Here is a 20,402-nt window from a genome sequence, read left to right on the forward strand (position 1 = left end):
TGTGTCAGCACGTCTGCAGGGCCTGGCTCGGAGCTGGAGGAACCACGGTTTTGCTATGCAACTGGCGAGAGGGGGGATTGTGCAGCTGCAGAGGCTTCCAGGGAAAAGATGGGGAGAGGCCAAGGGGGTCCTTGAAACCTCCCCTTCCCCGTCTGGTGGCCCCAGATGCTACCCCATTGCTACCCATCGACACGTCCGGCCCAGTGCTGACTTCTCCTGACCCCCACCCTTGTGTACTATGCTCAGAACTGGACTCGGACCCCCTGTGTTATGTAAGCGTGGAAAGAGAAGAGCCAGCTTCAGCTGGATACCAAAGGTCACAGGTGTGGTCTGGCTGCCCCAGGCTGACCAACAGAGAGCCCTACAAGTCAGGCTCCTTGTGTCTCACCACTGCGTCCCAGAGGCCCTGAAAGCAGGACACAGCCTCACAAAATGCACATTTTAGGGCTGGGGTCCCAATTCCTAGATACAAGTGATTCTGGATTCTTCTTTAATTCTTATGTTCCCATCAAAATATACCTGTCCTATTTCTGGGTCTGCAGGGCCCCGCTCTTTGCAAATAGCCCAGATGGCTTTTCCCATATTCTTTAGCTCAGCAAACCACATCATAGCCTCCCAGGATACCCAGGTCACAAAACTGGGAGTCATTCTTGATTTCTCCCTCATCCTCTTTCCCCTCGGTATTAGTTTGCTGTGGCTGCTATAACAAATTACCTCCTACTGGGTGGCTTAAAACAACAGAAGTTTAGTCACTCACTAAAGTTTAGTTCTGGAGCCCAGAAGTTTGATATCAATGTGTTGGTAGGGTTGGTTCCTTCTGGAGGCTCAGGGGGGAATCTGCTCCTTGCCTCTCTCCTAGCTTCCAGTGATTGCCAACAATCCTGGGCATTCCGTGGCTTGTAGATACATCCCTCTCAACCTTGCCTTGACCTTCCGTGGACTTCTTCCTGTGTCTCTGCTTTCTCTTCTTATAAGGACAATAGTCATTGGACAATGGTCCCAATCCACTATGACCTCAACTTAATTTAACTAATTGCAACTGCAAAGACCCTATTTCCAAATAAGGTCACATTCTGAGGTTCCTGGTGGACATCCATTTTGGGGGAAAACTACCCAAGTTTCCCCTCTTTCCATGCCATCATTAGTTCCATCCAAGCTATCACCCACTCTTGTCACTTCTGCTTCCTTAGTACCTCTCTGATTGGCCCATTTCTCACAGTGGATCTGCTTAGTCAGCCCCTCATTTACACTCCATTAATGAGTCCCCATTGCCTTCAAAATCACACCCACACTGCTTGGCAGTGTTTTCAAGGCCCTTGTGATCCCCACCACTGTTTATCTCTTTAACTTCATCTCACCTAGGATACACAATTGTATTGATTCGCATATAAATGTGGACCCCTTTGTGTGTCTGTTGGTTTAATGACAGCCTCTCTCCCTGCATGTAAGCTGCCCGGAGAACAGGGAGAGTGTGTCTCTTTTGTTCACATTTCTATCCCAGGCCTGACACGGACTCCATGCTCCCTCAGATCCCAGCACTGTGCTGGGCATGCAGAGCTTCTTGAGAACTTTGATGCCTAGAAAAAGGACTCTGACCCTGGAATGATGCTGAGACAAGGAGGAAGGCAGACTAAGGGAGCTGAGCCACTCGACCAAGGAAACAGGGAAAGGCACTCCTCATCACCCCACCCTCATCTCCCACTTCGGTGGCCCTGACCCTGAGCCACCTGGCCAGAGGAGACCACAGCCCTGGGGCCCATGAGGACATGGCTGCAGTGGCTGAGACTGCGGTGGGGGGCAGGGGCTGATCTCTGTCACCTCCAGTTCACAGTCCTGTCCTGAACCCTCCAGCAGCCTCCCTTCAAGGCTCTGGGTTAAGGTCCTGGCAGCCTCTGCCTCGCTCACTCCCTTCCAGCCTCGCGGGCCCCCTGGCTGTTCCTCACACAGGCCAAGCACGTTCTGGACTCAGAGCCTTTGCACTGCGCTTCTTCAGCCTGGAACGTTACTCACACAAAGTTGTTCTCACCTTATTCAGGTTTTTGCTCACATGTCACCTCCGCAGAGAGGTCCCTCCAACAACTCCATCGGGAAAGCGCCCCTCTGACCACCGATTCCCTTACCCGGCGGGGACAGGTGTGTGTGCGTGAATCTTTCTTCAGGGCACTTGGCCTTCCCTGCCTCTATTTTATATATGTGTCAGCCTGATATCTGTCCCCCCAGTCTGCAAGCTCCCAGACAATGGGACCAGGTCTGTTTTCTTCTGCTCCATCCCCAGTGCCAAGGGCAGCCCAAGGAAGAATGCCCACCTCCCCACTGTTCATGGATACAAGCTGGGTTCCTCCAGCCACCAAGCTCTTTTGAATAAATTCACCAAAACAGGCTTGAAATTTTGCTCTGGTCGGGATCTTGCCTGATTTAGAGCACCATGGATAACGTGGGTTTTGGAGCCCGTGAGACTTCAACTTAAGTTGCCACCATAACCACTCATTAGGTGTGTGCCCATAAGCCAGGTATTCCAGCTTCCTGAGCCTCTATTTCCTTATCTTTAAAATGGGGATAAGACCTCCCAACTGTCAGAATTGATTCTGGTGTTCAACGGGCAGGGTGACCAACTGTCCTGGTTTCCCAGGACTGAGGAGCTTCCAGGGATGCAGCTACTTTCAGTTGCTAAAATCACAACAGTCCTGGGTCACTCTAGAGACCGCTGCACAGATAGAGAGGCGGCCTCTCCCACAGCAATGACAATGAGAGTGGAGAGCCTGCGTTTTTAACCCAGATTCTACACTGTCTTCAGATTTTGGGTCACTTGCATTTTATATTTTACTACATATATTGTCACAAATGACCCAAATCCCTTGTGGTACCAAGGCGGGTGTAAGAAATAGTAAAGAGGTAATTCGTCATGGGTGGCCAGTCCCCTTTGCTTCTATGGTTGTCTCCCTTTCTCTGTACCAGCCACAGTCCTGTTTCCCCAGATCCGGTGATGGAGAATAGAAGGGCTGACCCTGACATTCACAGCCAGGCCAGACTGACTAGTCCCTTCTACCTTTAAGGCCACCCACCAAGAAAGCAGGGAGAATGGTCACATGACCAAGGCCAAACCACAGGCAGCTCCAGGTCTAAGTCAGAACTGATCCTTCTAGAAATCCATCTAGAGGCAGTGACGGAGGGAACTTGGAGAGGAGGCACTTACCGGTTAAATAAAAGTCCCTTTAAATATTCATCCTCATATTGGTAATTACATCAGCACCCAGTGGGGCTGGCAGAGTCCTGGGTGGCTAGTAGGCAGAAGGGAGACACTGGGGCATTTGCATCGGTGCAGTGCTGAGTAGGGGCTATTTCCCAAACTCTGGTGTAATGCTCACTGCACATCCAAGAAAACCCGCCCTTGTCACTGTGCCCAGAGCCTCAAATAGTGAAACCAACTCAACTCTTAGAGGAATTCAAGCTCAGCGCCAAGCTGGCATGTTCCCAGAAGGGCAGGAAGCAATGGCATACCAAAGGGAATGTGAAAGCTTTTTGGGTGGTTTGTGTTGTTTTTCTCCATCTAGTCCGTAAGCTTGCTCATGATGGGGAGGGAGAGGCTCACCCCTTTAATATACACTCCCCCCCACCAGGTTATCTTTCCACTGCAGAATGTCAATACCTTTTACCTTGGCATCGCCCTCGAATTCCAGTGAGCAAAGGAGAGGCGGACGAACCTTGTCATTTGTCTAAGCCTCGTTTCCTTGTCTGTGATGTGGTTGTAACATAGCTTCCAGGCTGGGTATATCGAGGTGAGGGGTAAATAAAATAATACCTGAGAAGTTCATTTCTAAGTTGAGAATTGATACAAGTGTTAAATGGTATACTGGTTAGAAGGCAGGGCCATGTGATGGTTAAAAGCCCAGTTCCTACACCTCTTGCTATGTCACCTCTAGACAAACGAAACCTCTTAAGCCTCAGTTCTTCCATTCCTCACTCTGTAAAATGAGGGTAGTTACATCATATGATTACCGTCCTCAATGATAAATGTGTGTAAGGACGTGGCACATAATAAGCGCTCAAATAAGGGCTGCTATTATTATTTGCAGTTGCTGCTGTTGTTATTGTTATGATGTTGACCACTTGTTATGATGTTGACCACTCAGGTTCCTTTTTTGGGTTTTTTTTGGTGGTACGCGGGCCTCTCACTGTTGTGGCCTCTCCCATTGTGGAGCACAGGCTCCGGACGCGCAGGCTCAGCGGCCAAGGCTCACGGGCCCAGCCGCTCTGCGGCACGTGGGATCTTCCTGGACCGGGGCACGAACCCGCGTCCCCTGCATCGGCAGGCGGACTCTCAACCACTGCGCCACCAGGGAAGCCCCCACTCAGGTTCTTCAGATGAAGAACCTGAGACCCACGGCCGCCCCTCCAGGGTGTGCTGATCCCACATGGAATTATCTGGAGTCTGGAATGACTGTGCGTCTCTCCTCCTTACTCACAAGCTTCAGTCACATCTCTTGTCTCTGTCTCTGGCCACGAGTCTGAGAGCTGGGTGTCCTTGGGCTTCAGAGGTTCCAGAGCAGGAGGACAAAGGACCAGACACAATGGGCCTGGAGGCGTTTCCAGGGCCCTTTTGCTCCTGTGGCTTCAGCTTCGGTTGGAAAGCATATGGGTCCTGCCTTCCTTAATATGTTAGTGAACTAGGTCAGCTCAGGACAAACCTTTATTAAGACTCTGCCGTGTAGAGGAGAAAAGGCTTGAGTTTGATTCTCTGACTTGAGGGGCTAAGACCCCCTCCAAAATAACTATGGGGCAGAACTCTGTGCAGCCTTGGAGCTCCTCTCTGCGACATCCTCACTCTCTGCCCCTGCGGTAGCATCCCATCAGCCCTCCTTCTTTCCTATCTCTTACCCACATGATGGGGAGTCCAGAGATCAATTAAAGTGTAGTGGAGAGAAAGAAGTTATTATCCCCTCAACGGACACCTAAGCTCCTCTCAGGGACAGGATGGTCTTTGTAGATAGAGGTGTGGGTCCTTGAAGAAAGAAAGACCTAAACTTCTCTGTGGTAGGAATTTGGGATGGGAGAGAGCTGAAGAGGGCTTAGGAAAGTGGAGATGGAGGCTGGCCTCCAGGTATTGGGAATAACCAAGGGATGTTTAGGGAGATGTCGAAACTCACCTTTAAGTTGTCCGTGTGGCCGTGAGGTAAGCTCCGTCTGTCTCCCCAAACTTCCCGTGAAGTTGGCTACATACAAAGGATTTGTCAGATTTTTAAAGTGAAAATTAGGAGAAGGGATTGAATTACAAATTCAGATGGATTTGATGTGGAATAGAATCAGGGTACCTATGAAACCAATCAGGTCCCTAAGCTGGCCTAATTCAGCGTTAGCAGGTGCTCAGAAGTCCAGGTGACTGGGAATACCCTGCCCTCCGTACACTGCCCCCCCCAACATCTACATAATAGCAGAGAGACTGAGAACGCAGGGGCCCACTACATGGTTGTGGTGGGGGGACATCCAAGAAAAGCCGCTGGAATCCTAAAGGATAAGGCATCTCAGCTGATTTCCCGGTTTCAGACATAATAGAAATACTAACAGCGGCTTGTGCATTATACTTTCCAAAGTGCTTTCCCATATTTTGTCCCTTTTAACCTCAGCCTTTTGTTTCAGTTTTCAGACAAGGAGACTGCAGCCCTGAGAGGTCACGAGACTCATTCGAAGTGACACTGCCCACGGTCTGTTCTCCACTGCTGTTGGGACCTCTGCTGACTCAGCAGAGCCCAGGCATCCGGTTGCAAGAGTTTGCTAATCGTTAGGATGTTAAGTGACTCCAAAAACACTATGGGGTGGCTTCCAGGAGGCAAAGCTGAGCCTGCAAATGGGGCTCAGGGCCAATCTCTGTCATGGCCCACCCCCAGTCGGTAGGGAGCAGTGGGGTGAGCAGGAAGCGGCCAGGGGCAAGCCCAGCCCAACGGGCCCAGCAGGGGAAGCAGTGCTTGTTTGGTGTGGCTAAGAGTATGGTGCAGAGGCTGAGGGAGCTACCTGGGGCCAGAACCCAGGGATCTGTGTGTGCACAGCTGAGGAAAGTTTAGGTGCAGAGGCAAGGACCTCAGAAGAGCGAGCATTCCTGACAGCTCTGCCGGGGAGTTGTTGCCGTCCTTGGCAGCCACAGGAGGGGCTATTTTTGACCAGGACTCTCTCAACCCCACCATCTTCTTGACAGGGAGGAAGTCCTACAGAGAGGCTGTTCTGCGCCTAGAACGCAAGTCCCCCACTGTCTCACTAGAGGGAGCCCAAGTTCCTGCTCCCCGACCTGCAGCCCACCTGGCTAGGGGTGACCGCCCTTCTGATCCTGAGAAGATGTAGGTCAGGGGACTTGGTGGAGGAGCAGGTATCCTTCCTAGTGATGGGGAGATCTCAACGCACTTTGGACAACGTTTCCAGGAATAACAGGCAGCAAAGGCTAGGTCTGACTGTAAAATGAGTGCTGTTTCTACTCACAGTTTTTGAGACCCTCCAACCCTCACTTGGAACCTGGTGGTCTGTATTCTACCCTCAACCTGCTTCCCCATCCCAGGATCAGAGCTCTTCGCAGCAAGTCCCACTCTGTTCCAAGTAAAGAGTCCCAGGACCCAGACACAGCGACAGGAGATGGGAGAGGCTTGGCCGTGTGCTTGACGATGATCATAAGACCCATCGCCTGTGAAGAAGGCAGTATGAGTGGTGGGAAGACATGTGGGCTCTGGAGTCAGACAATTTAGAGTCAGTCTCCAAATCTCCCCCAAATAGACATGATTGCCAAGGGACCAGGAACCTTGTCTACCTTGTTTTCCACAAAATCTCCAATGTCTTGAATAGAGCCTGACACACACAGAGTAGTCAATATTTTATGAATAAACCAATGGCTCCAACCTTACTGCTTCTTTAACCTGGCACCAGTTACTTCATCTCTTTGAGTCTCAGTTCCCTCCTCTGTAAAATGGGACGAAAACCTACTTTCCAGGTGGTGAGGATTTGGTGAGAAAATCCAGCTATGGCACTCAGCACTGTGCTTAGTGTGTAGTAAGCCTCCAGCAACAGCAGTTAATTCACAGTTCACACGTGCCCGGCACTTTGTGAGGTACCGTGTGTTCACGCACACGTTTGTGTGTGCGCATGCATGGGCGTACATGTGCATTGGTGTGCGTGTGTCCCATGTAATCGTAAGTCATCCTCCCAGGAAGATGGTTCTGTTATTGTCTTATTTTTACAGTTGAGGAAGCTGAAGCACAGAGAGGTGCTGCAACATGTCCAAAGTTGTCTTGCTGGTAAGTGGTGGTGGAACCAGATTTTGAAGCCCAGGCATCTTTGTTCTCACGCTCAGAAATTGCTTGCTTAGAGTCCTTCTGGATCTGACACTCTGCAAACAACAATGTACTGGCTTGGGTCACTCTGTGCAGAGGACAAGGCAAGTCTTCAGCCATCCTTTTCTGCATCTGACACTTCCAAAGCTGGTGACCCCAGGCACCCAAGAGGTGATGAGCTGAGTTGCCCAAGGATGCAGTGATGGATCGTCAGGTATCAGACACTGGGCCCAGCCTTGCATCTTGCTGCCATGTGGAAACAGGATGGGCTCAAGGAGTTTACAGCCCACCGTGGGGGGCTTTCGGCCTTCAGCATCTGTGAGCATCTCCCAGACCACTAGCCACGTGCAGATGTCAGTGCCCACCCCCAGGCGGCAGAGGCTGATTCTACAGGTCTGAGGTGCGACTTTGGGGCCTGAATCTTTGACAAGCACCCTGGATAATTCTATGCAAGTGTTCTTTCTACTTTTGGAAATTAGGAAAGAAAAAGAAAGATCTGTCAAATAGGTATGTGCCCTACAGTTATCTGTTAACCAGGAAGACAGGGGAGAGCAGGCTCTGTTTCAGCTTTGCAAGAAAGGGGGATGACAAAGAGATGTCAGCTTATGGGTAAGTCCCCCTCCACCCGCCAGCTCCCCCTCCCTGGTTGCCCCCCAAGCACCATCCACGTGGCTGCCCTCCAAGGAAGCGCTGAGTCGGCTCCCAGGCAGCCACCCAGCCCTGCCAACAGGGCAGAGCACACTGAGCCCAGGGAAAGGGAAGGAGGAGGGAATCTGAGCTCCCTGTGTCGCGCTCCTACACCTCCCTTCGCTTCCACTGGAGAAAAGAAAATTGCCAAGTAATTGCTCTTCGACAGCCCCTGCTGGTCTCGGTCCTTTCTTTCTTGCTGAGATTATAATTAGGGAGTCAGTAAATTTAAACAGAAAATCCATGAGCAGCACAGAGCCTTCATCTTTCAAAGGCCATTTCACGTACCCTGCGAGTGGCACTCGTACCCGGTATGGACAGCGGTGGCAGGACGAGGCCCTGAGTCAGGTGGGGATGGGAAGCCTGGGAGCACAGCCCCTCGGCTCTCAGCACAGGTGCAGGGGCAGCAGTGTGGATGAGCATTTGCTGTGCCCTGGAGGCTGGGCCACGTGCTTTCTAAGCCTTGCTTTATTACATCTACCTTTGGAGGTAGCACTAGTTTTATTCCCATTCCATAGATGAGGAAACTAAGGCTCAGAGAGACTGTGACTTGCTCAAGGTCACACAGCTAGGAAGAGACTCTTAAGATGGACTTGAAGCCTCACATGTCTGATCTCTCAATCTATGTGTTTTATCCTGAAATTTGACTGCTCTCAATGGACTGGGGGCCTAAACCCCAGGTCAAAGTTCAGGTTGCGTGGTCCTTCTTTTTCCCCTTCTAAAGTCTGGGTGCAGCCACAGCCCGGCCTATGCCCCGAGGGTCTATAGGTCTAACAGAGGCTCTTGGTGGGGCTGAGAGAGAGGAAGAGAATTCTGCCCGTCCTGTGAGCTGTGGCTTCTCTCTGCACTGATAACACTGCCTCCCTACCCTGGGTCTTCGAAACAGCTTGTCTGGGCAGGAAGACCCTTAGCATTACCTCTACTTCCATTCCTCTGATGAGGAATCAGAGGCCTCAGAGAGAGAAAATAATTTTGCCCAGGATGCCTCCGCCAGCTGTTGGCTGATGGATTTGGGACGAGGTGCTTCCCGACGCCCTCCAAGGCTGGGCTGCTTCTCCAGGGTTCTGCAGCTCTGCAGGGCTAGACTCCAGCTGCAGGGAATGGGCCTGTCCAAACAGAAAGCCAAACCATTGGTAGGTGGGGAAGGAAAGGAAGCTCACGTATCTTGGTCGCCTATGATGTGTTGGCTGCGAGAGGGAAGGGTGTTGGAGCCACCCTGTCAGCGGGAACTTTTGGTTTTGCCTTTCTCAGTGTCATGTAAAAAGTGAGAATGTTGGGCTTCCCTGGTGGCTCAGTGGTTGAGAGTCCGCCTGCCGATGCAGGGGACACGGGTTCGTGCCCCAGTCCAGGAAGATCCCACATGCCGCGGAGCAGCTGGGCCCGTGAGCCATGGCCGCTGAGGCCGCACGTCCGGAGCCTGTGCTCCACAACGGGAGAGGCCACAACAATGAGAGGCCCACGTACCGCCAAAAAAAAGTGAGAATGTTTGTGGTCCGTACCTGGTGGAGGTGATGTGAGATCGACTTGGGGTCATGAATGTATGACACACCCCCACAGTGTGGTGTTCAGTATGTGTTGGTTAAGCGCCAAGACCATTACTTGTTTCCTTGTTTAATAGTGAACTAATATTATTAATAATTCTTACAATAACACTGTGGGATATTAATACCCCCATTTTCCAGATGGGAAAACCAAGGCTCGCAGAGATTAGGGAATTTGGTTCAAACACATAGCTAGTAAGTGGCTGGTCCTGGGTTCCAGCTGGGATATGTGTGATCCTGGGCCTGCAGTCCCTGCTTTAACACGTCATCTACAGCTTGCGGGGGAGAAGTGTTAGTAGGACAGGGATATCTAATGGGATGGGGGACATGAGACACCCCAGACAGATCAACCCATGACCTGGCTCTTCAGGACAAGCTTCAGTGCCTGGTCTACCGTACTTTTCAACCACCCTGCTCCACAGAAAACTGCAGAAGGTACAAGTTGCCCTGCAGGCCAGGAACAAAGGCTCGGGGACCTTGCCACTTAACTGGTCCTGGTTCTTATGGAACCTCCCCTGGTCGCCAGTCACCTGCTGCAGGGGCTCCTTCATTTAGTAGTAAATAAGGGGAAAACGTCCCTTTTAAACCCTTTCCCCTCTCTTCAAATCTTATTTGTGATTTTTAAACATATTCAAGAACTGCCACACCTCCTTCTTTCTCTTTAGCCTTTGGATGTTTTGTCTCTCCCCTCTCTGGTCTCTCTTGGTCTCTCTGGTCTCTCTGTGTCTTGCTGTGTCTCCCTCTTTCCCTCTCTGCTTCTGTCTCTGTCTCTTGGCTTGGGAACATGGAGAAAGTTAACCATGACTCCAAGGGGGAACCTTAGCCCCCTCCTTTCTGACATCCCCCCCTCCACAAGCCCCTCTGTTCAGAGCTCAGTGGCCGCTTGGGCACAGCACCAGCTCAGCACCTGGGTGAGGGCATCACTTTTAAGTATCACTGTAATTTTCCCCGGCCTCAGAAACTCCCAGCTAAGCCTCTCTGCTCATGTTGCTAAATGTAAATACACAAGCCCCTAGAAGGGAAGGGCAGGATCATAAATGGGCTGTGTTTCTGCAAAGCAAAACTCCTTAACCAGAATGTGGCACGCTCTTCATCTTGCTGCCTGGAGGGGGCAGAGAGAGGACAGAGGACAGAGGACCTCGAGAGTAGGAGGAAAAGAGAAAGAACAAGCAGAAGTCAGGGGAGAAAGAGAAAGGGCGATTGAGGGGGAGGAGATGATATGGAAAGGCCCATGGGAGTCACACCCACCTCTCTCATACCATAGGTGATGAGTTTAAAATGAGGTTTCCCATTTCACTGCCAGATAAACTGAGGCTGCTGGAAACTCAATGTCAATACTAAGAGAGGGCAGAGTTTCCTCCACAATTAACAACGATGCAGCAAGGGCAGAGAGAGAGAGAGAGAGAGAGAGAGAGAGAGAGAGAGAGAGAGAGTTGCTGAGCTCCCTAAACCCCAGGAACTAGAAAACCACATTTTGCATTGTTTTTCTTCTCACTGGCGGAACTGAACTGGCCTCCAGCTCCAAACCCGCTGTTCTGCTGATCTAGCTCTGTCTGGCAAATGCATCTGGGGCTTCTGCAGTTTTCCTGAGAAACAGCACCTTTCCTAGGGAGTAAACACCATCCTTGATTCTTGTTCTTTTCAGTTTTGGGGGCCAACCTTTGAACATCACCTGGACCCCGCTTTGCTAAAGAGGAAACGTCGTGCAGTGATGTCATAACCTTAGCAGGAAACAGCCGCCAGACAGGATTTAAATGGGGGCAAGGGTGTTGCTTAAGGCCTCGGGAGAAGCCACAGGCTTTTTTTCCAGCCTCACCATGTAAGGGATGGAGGCGAACCCAGGGTGAAAGAGGCTTCAGCCCCCATGCACACACCCACACTCCTGGCACAATCCACAGCGCTGATGCTCAAAGCAGTAACATCAGCATCTTCGTAACACCTAGGCCAGCCGAAGGCCCAGAAGCATATCAGGCTTTCAGCTTTTCCACCCAAGGAAAAAAAGCCACATTTTTGCTAATGCTCACCTCCTCTGGCCTTGGACCTGACGCTGGGGTGGGGAGAGAAGAGAGCAATGTTGCCCTGCCCTCTGCTGGGGTAAGCACAGCAAAACAGCACTTAATCCAGGGGTTGAGGAGCTTAACCCGTCTCTTGGGTTTCAGGTTATCTGAGTGGAAACCCTCTTTAGCTCCACACCTTGAGAGGGGAAGGATCTTTCTGAGACCGCGGCCTGGCTGGCAGAGCAGAGGCCATCGTGGACTCTTGGCACTGAACTTGGAGAAGCCAGTGACCAGGACTCTGGACTCAGAATGGCCCGAAATGTACCCACGCCAGGACACATGTTGTGAAACATTTTCTTTCCTGAAGAAAACTTGCTAAGAATATGCTTTTCATGTTCCCCTTTCTTCTAAAAGTCAGACACATAGGCATTTACCTCATTTGGGTTCAGTGAAGTGTCTTCTGTTTACTGAATTTCTCTTCTTCCTGTGGTTTGGCTGGTCAGTGCCATCTTGCATCAACTTGTTGTCTGGGATTGGTACCCTCCCACCTGCCCACGCTGGGCGTCAGTGGCCAACAGAAGCCCTCTGTGTCCTGAGACAGGCACAGGCCCCTCTGATCACCAAATGGCCCCATAGCAGCCTTCCAATGACCTGGACTCAAAGGGCTTCAGGCAGGGCTGGCCCCTGGGGTAGCGCTGGCAATCAGACCTAAGGCTGCTTTCAAAGCCCACTGGCTTTGCTTGGTTTGTCTCTCTCCTCTCTGTCCCTTTCAAGGATGGTGGGCAGCCTGCAGGTGGATCACAAGGACAGGGATGCATCATTTCCACTTGAGAAAGGAAAGGAAACAGAAGATGCCTGGTATGAGTCTTCCTGAAGACTCATCTTGACCATCCCCAGGGAGCCGTCGGGACAACTCTCATGGATTCAGGGAGAGTCTTGTCCCCCCAAGTAGGGCCCTTCCTCTCCTGCCACCATGATGCATTATGGGGGAGGGCCACCACCCTGTTTCTTTGCTTAGTCTGAGCTGATTTGAGGAAAAGGAGAACATTGTGTGAGCAATGGACCTGACCACCCTTCCTCATGGATCAACCAAGGCAGCAGCTCCTGGAGGAAAGTTTGAAAGCCTCAGTCACCAGCTGCACATAAGTGTGGGCACACACACACACGTACATACATGCTCCCCATCATCATGTGACCTTGGGCAGACTCTCCTGAGGAGCCCACAGTTCATATTAGCCCTCCATTCCTACACCCTCTCCCTGGCATCCACACACCACGTGGCACCAACCCCTGCAGACATCAGTCCTTTACCAGGAACAAGGGCACCCTTGACCCTTGAGATGGCTGAGAAAAGAAACTATGCTCTTCCCCAGCCACAGTACAGACGTGGGAATTTCCTTCAAGGTCAGGACCACATCTCCTTCTCAGCAACCCCTTGTGGCCCCAAGAGCGAGAGGGAAGTCTTATGCCCCCAAAGAAAACGGAATTGCCTGTGACTCATACCCGGCCCTGCTGGTTGAGAAATCTACTTCCTGGGGTTGAGGGTAGGGGAGTGGTGTGGAACTGGGGCCAGGGGAGGGGTGTGCGTGTGTGTGTGTGTGTGTACGTACATGTTCCACATTGGCCCCCTAGTGAAATGCGGCAACTTGCTGAGCTTTCCTGAGACCAGGGCTTTCAGAAAACCAGCTCCCAAAACACTGAACCCTAGATGATCCGGTGTGGCCCACAGTCTGTTTGGACATTGTTTTAAAGAGCAAGACAAAGAGAACTAAATGAGAAAGAAAAATAATTCGGCCACATGAATTGTTGCTCCCACAATAATCTGAATGATCTGCTCCCACGCGATGTGGGGAAAGGGGAGGGTATTGTACAAGCCAAGTTCACGGAGGCCCTCGGAGGCTTGGTCTAATGCCAACTCCCCCCGGCTTCCCAGCTCTTGTCCTCGATTTCTAAGCCTTGGAGTGATGCCACCTTGCCTTCTGAAGACTCTGCTGCTTCTTTTGGTTTGCAGCTGTGCCTCTGGAGGGATTGTCATGCTGGATCTTGAGGGAAGGGGAAGTGAAGCTGTTTCAATTTTTCTTTTTTTTTTTTTCTATTGTGGCAAAAGGGAAATATCAACTTGGATATAAACAAAATGGGGAACTGAGACTCACCGCATGATTTTTGCTGTTTTCTCAGTTTGATAGAACAGGAGCAAAGAAGAAAGGTGCTTTCTGACGGTGCAGTTTAACTTTTAGGCAACGGGGTCATTATTTGTTTAAAGGAAGGAAGAGCAAATAATGTTTGTCTAAACCTATTATTTTACTGAACGGTCTTATTTACTCTTCCCCCCAAACCCAATGACATGGTACTTGTGTCCCCATGTCACGGTGGGGAAACTGAGCCTGAGAGGCCTGTCCAAGGTCATTCATGTAGAGGTGAATGCTCAAGAAAGATCCAAAATCTTTTTAAAAAAATTTTATTGACGTATAGTCGATTTACAATGTTGTGTTAGTTTCAAGTGTACAGCAAAGTGATTCAGTTATACATATATATATATATATATATTCTTTTTCAGATTCTTTTTCCATGTAGGTTATTACGAGATGCTGAGTATAGTTCCCTGTGCTATACAGTAGGTTGAAAGGATCCAAAATCTGCTCTGTTGCCAAAGTTCCTGGGTTTTCCCAGTTCTTGCACTGCCTCTGGCCCTTCCCGTCACCCTAGTCTATGACCTCGCTCTTCACCCAGGAGCCCTGAGGGGTTGCAAGGAAATCAGCCCTGGACCAGGAGGTAAGAGCTAGCCCCGGGCTGTTTCCAGGCAAGGCTGATCACGGTCCCTCTGCCTTGATTCTGAGATGGGACCTGGGCAAAGGTGGCCACCTCAGTTTGTCCAACAGCAACGTGCCTGGCGTTCAGGACAAAGGTTGTTTTACCTGACACCAACCAGGTGGTCAGAAGAGGGTCCAAGTAAAGGTGGCGCCGAGGGCTCAAGGCAGAGACACACCAGAGACAAACTACATTTGAAACAGTGCACATGCATCGTGTTTATGTGTTCACTCACTCCTTCACCCACTCAACAATTACGTATGCCTCTAACTCACTTCCAATGAAGTCCAGACTCCTTTCCATGGCCTGCAAGACGCTGCATGGTCTTGTCCCTGCGAACCTCTCCACCCTCATGTCCCAGCCCCTCTCCCTGTTTACTCTTCCTACCCTTTCCTGATCCTCAAACACGCTCAAGTCGTTCACATCAGGACTTTCTACTCCTCTGTGCTTGGCTGTTCCTTTCTCGCCATTTGGGTTTCACACAAATGTCACCTTCTCGTAAGGTGACTTGACCATTTCTTCTAAAGTAGCACCCTCAGTGACGTGATTTAGGTTGATTTATAGTACTCTTCTCACTCACCCATCTTGCTTATTTGTTTCTTCCATCTGGCTGTTCCTGGTTATATCTTTTTATGATAAACTGATGATCTAGTAAGTAAAATGTTTCTGTGAGCCACTCTAGCAAGTTAATAGAACCTAAGGAGAGGGCTGTGGATATTTCTGACCCATAGCCGGTAGGTCAGAAGAACAAGGGGCAACCTGGACCTGAGATTGGCCTCTGAAGTTGGGGGCAGGGGGCAGTCTTGTGAGAGTGAGCCCTTAACTTATGGGATCTGATGCTAATTTCAGGAAGATAGTATCAGAATTTGAACTGGGTTATAGGACACCTTGATGATGCCCTGAGCATTGCTTCGTGGTGTGGGAAAACCTCCTCACCACACACACACACACACACACACACACACACACACACACACACACACACACACACACACACATTGGAATTGGGTCTAGAACCCTTAGTACTCAAGAATTATTTCTTGAAAAAAGGAACAAAAGGAGAGCACAGTGAGAAGTAAGCCTGGCAAGGCTGACTAGAGTTGGGAAATGCTAGGCGAAGGAATTTAGACTTTAGCTGGAGGAAAATGGGGAGTCATAGCAGGGTTGATGAGATGTGTGTTTCTGATGGTCACCCTGCTGCGGCACCGGAAATGTGTTGGGGAAAGTCCAGGCTGAAGCTTCAGGACTCTGAACCTGATTTTGTAGTCACTATTTTCTTTTGCTTTTCTTTTTCTTAAAGAGTTCCTCCCTGCCCAATTGTAAAAGCAAGTCTAGAGCCTCCTCTAAAAATACAAGGTGGGGAAAGAATATGAGCTCCATTTGTGGCATGTTGAGTTTGAGGCAAATGAAGAAACTCCAGGTGGAGATGTTCTGCGAGAAGAGTAGTGTGGTGGTTACAGCATGGGTCAGCGTTCAAATCCTGACTTCAGGCTGTGTGAACTTGGGCAAATTGTTTGATCTCTCTGTGTAAAATAGGATGACAATCATAGTACCATCCCCTAGGCTTGTTGTAAAGATCAGATGAGACAATGCATGGAAAGTGCTTAAACGGTGCCCAGTGTGTAGTAGGTCCTCAAAACAAGTTACATGTCAGCCCTTTGTATTGTGTGGGGAAGTGAAGATCTGGGCGTCATCAGAATGATGGAGACCTTGAGAGGAGTGGGATCGTGCAGGAAGAGTGTGTTAAGGCATGATAAGAAGGTCAAGGACAGAGCTCTAATACCTATCAGGGTGACCAGAGAAAGAGGAACCAGCAAGAGAGGCTGACAAGGATCAGCCAAAGTGGTGGTGGGAGGAAAGCGAGTCCTAGAAGCCAGGGGAGGGGAGAATGCCCAGCAGGCACTGGGTCCTGAGGGTCCCCTGCTGCTGACAGTCCAGGCTGCTGTTGTGGGCCTTGGGGAAGCCAACAGTGAGATGGGAAGAGGCTTCGATGCAGAGTTAGGCACTGGGGAATGAATGTGTGTGCAGACGGCAAGTGTAGACCATGCCCTCCTGAGAACCCTGGCTATGAGAAAAAGAGGGGAACGGAGGCAGAGGGAAAAGACTTTTTGTGGTTGGTTTGCTTTGCTTCTGGAGGACTCAGTTCATTGTTTAAAAGATGAAATTCACAGGCTTGGGGGTGCTGTGAAGAGAGTTGGTAGAGAAGATATGAAGATTTGGAAAAGCGATAAAATAATGGATGGAAGGTATGACTGTCCTGGTAGAATTAGAAAGGGGAGGATGGAGGACAGGGGGAGGAGTCAACTCTAAATAGCTCTCTGAGTCTGGAAGGAAGGGGCTAGGGTAGAAAGGTTATAAATACGTTTGTAGGTAGGAGGACAGGAAGTGGGGGAGTTAGGCCTAGTAGCCTCAGTTTTTGTCTTTGAAGTAAGATACTAGGTCATCTGCAGAAATATGTAAATATGTAGCATCTCTCCAACTGTGGGGCATTCAGGAGAAACTGTCATTAAGAATCTTAAAATCTCAAGAGGGGGTCCAGGGTTGGGGAAACCAAAGTTGATGGGAAAGTTATTAATATCCTTATAAATTACTTTACATTGAGTAATATAAAGCAATGAACATAGCACACCAAGTGAGGACGAGACCTCGGAGGCAATTTGCACATCTTTATTAGCGCTATACGGTTCATTTTAATTTACAATCCTTTGTTTGCTTGCTAGGTGCTTGAAGCATTTCAGGATTTTCCTACCCTGCCGTTTAAACAAAATGCTCACACATTAATTTTTTAAATAATTTTTTAAATTATAAATAATTTCAAACACACAACAAAGTCGGAAGAATTTTATAGTGCACACCAATATTATCCACCACCTTGGTTCTACCATGAACATTTTACTAAGCTTGTTTATTTAAACAAACTTTGAATGTTAGAATTGTTTTAGATTTAGAGAAAGATTGTGAAGATAGTGCAGAGGTCCCTTGTACTCAATATCTTCTGTTTATTAACATCATACATTAGTATAGTACATTTGTCATAATTAATGACCTAATTTTTTTTCCCTTTGGCCACTCCACGAGGCTTGAGGGATATTAGCTCCCCACCAGGGATTGGACCCACGCCCTCGGCAGTGAAAGCAAGGAGTCCTAACCACTGGACCTCCAGGGAATTCCCATTAAAGAGCTAATATTGATGTATTATTATTAGCTGAAGTCCACACAGTTTTCAGGTTTCCTTTCTTTTTGCCTAATGTCCTTTTTCTGTTCTAGGCTCCCATTCAGGATACCACGTTACATCTTACTGTCCTCTCTCCTTAAGTTCCTCTTGGCTGTGACGATTTCTTACACTCCCCCTGTTTTTGATCACCTTGACATAATGATCTGGTACTTTGTGGAGTGTCCCTCAATCGGGAATTACCTGATGATTTTCTTTCTTTTTTAAAAAAATGATAATTTATTTTTCCAGCTTTATTGAGATATAACTGACATATAAAAGTGTGTTAAGTTTAAGGTGCACAATGTGATGATTTGATAAACTTATACTTTGTGAAATGATCACCACAGTAGGGTTGGTTAAACCTCCATCACCTCACATAATTATCATTTCTTTTTTTGTGATGAGAATATTTAAGATCTACTCTGGGGCTTCCCTGGTGGCGTAGTGGTTGGGAGTCCGCCTGCCGATGCAGGGGACATGGATTCGTGCCCTGATCTGGGAAGATCCCACATGCTGCGGAGCGGCTGGGCCCGTGAGCCATGGCCGCTGGGCCTGCGCATCCGGAGCCTGTGCTCCACAACGGGAGAGGCCACAACACTGAGAGGCCTGCGTACCGCAAGAGAGAGAGGAAAAAAAAAAAAGATCTACTCTGTTAGCAATTTTCAAGCATAGAAATACAATATTGTTATCCATTATTGCCATGTTTTGCATTAGATCTCCAGAACTTATTCATCTTATAACTGAAAGTTTGTGACTTTTGACTGACATCTCCCCATTTCCCCATCTCTCACCATTCTACTCTCTGTTTCTATGAGTTGGGCTTTCTTAGAATCCACATATAAAGAATATCATACAGTATGTGTCTTTCTCTGTCTGACTTATCTCTTAGCATAAGGCCCTCAGGTTCCACCCATGTTGTTGCAAATGGCAGGATTTCCTTCTTTCTCCTGGTTAAATAATATTCCATTGTATATACCCCATCTCTTTATCCATCCATTTGTAGAGGGACACTTAGATTGTATCCATATCTTGCCTATATGTGAACATGACGACTTTCTCATGATCATACCGGCATTATGGGTTTTTGGAAGAAAGACCACAGAGGTAAAGTGCCATTCACATCACATCATATCAAGGGGTACGCGTCTTACCACTATTGAAGGTGGTCTTGATCACTGGCTGAGGTAGCGTTTATCAGGTTTTTTCCCCCCATTTCCACGTGTCCTCATTAGAAGAACGCCACTATGTGTAGCCCACACGTACAGAGCGGGAAGTTACGCGCCACCTCCTTGAGGACCTAAATTTGTTTTTATCCTATATCTATCCACCAGTGAGCCACCCTTCTGCCCATCCATCCATCCGTATTTTCTTTTTTATACATCTCAAAATTAATTTGCAAATTTATTTTATTTTGTTGCAAGTAACACACATGTGAAGGGACATTTTTTCTGTGCCTTGTCTGGTCCACATCCCAAGTTTTGATTGTATGCAACTTCTGGGTTCTGCCTCTGGATCTTCAAATCATGAAAGAGTCTCAATCATGAAAAGGAAGTAAGCCTGGGGTAATTAATCCATTTGTTTGCCTACCGAGCAGACATTTCTCAAAGCCCATTGCTGGTCTCTGAGGTTATAGGTCTTGGTGCTGCCGTGGCAACACCTCGCCCTGCATGTGTGGGCAGCGCTCTCCACACACGCTGCCTGAAGGCCAGTCTCTCTGGTCTGTTCTGCTATCTCTTTTAGGGCTTCAAGGCAATAAATGATACATAAATAAAAAGAAGACATAAATCCACACTGCTCCTCTTCTTCTGCTGACCTTGTGTCTCCATTCTCAGCTCCCAGTTCTCTCTTTTGCTCATTATCCCCATCAAGAGGGACACAAAGTTCACATACTGAAGGGAAACTCTCCATTTCCCAATACATATGCATACATTTAGACTTTCATTTCACATAAAATGAACTTGGGGTTGAAGACAGATATGGTGTGTTTTATAAGATATATACAAAACAACGTAACTACTACACATTTTGCAAATACGCCAGATTAGATATTTTGTGCCAATGTGAAAACAGCTGCATGGATATAGCCCACCTGGGAAAATAATTGAAAGCTGTTGGACTTGGTATGCATCTGACAGATTCTTTCCTAAGTGGAAACTGCTTCAGAAACGTTTCTGTCTTTCAGTAATCAATGTACTTCTTTGTTGATACTCATCACATTTTGTCATTTTTCCGTATCTTCCGACTGCATCATATTGTGTATTCCATGAGCACTGGATGTGCACTGGTCAGAACCACCCATAATGATTGGCTGGTTGGATGGATGCCTGGATGGATGGATGAATATAAGCTCTAAATGTTTTATAAGAAATGTCTAATCTTTTACTTGTACCATCTCATCTTTCTTACTCAATTCACAGGTATTATCTTGGACGGCTGACTACCTTCAAAGTATACTGCTACTTCCAGGATTTAAAAAGGTTTGTTTTTTTAAATTAACATACAGTAAAATTGACTTTCTGTGTGCACAGTTCTGCGAGTTTTAATGTCTAGGTTCGTGGAACCACCACCACCACCAGGTTACAGAACAGGTTCTAATACCCAAAAAAGTTCCCTTCTGCTATCTCTTTGTAGCCATCCTCTCCCCTATCCCTAGTCCCTGGCAATCTCCCATGAGTTCTCTATCATTACAGTTTTGTCTCTTTGAGAATGTCATACATATGGAACCTCATAGTACGTCATCTTTTGAGACTGACTTCTTTCACTCCAAATGATACCTTTGAGATGCATCCAAGTTGTTGCATGGGTCAAGAGTTCATTCTTTTTTATTGCTGAGTGGCTTTCTGTGGTA

This window comes from Mesoplodon bidens (genome assembly GCF_964165515.1).
Source record: "Mesoplodon bidens genome assembly, chromosome: 4".
Lineage (NCBI taxonomy): Eukaryota > Metazoa > Chordata > Mammalia > Artiodactyla > Ziphiidae > Mesoplodon > Mesoplodon bidens.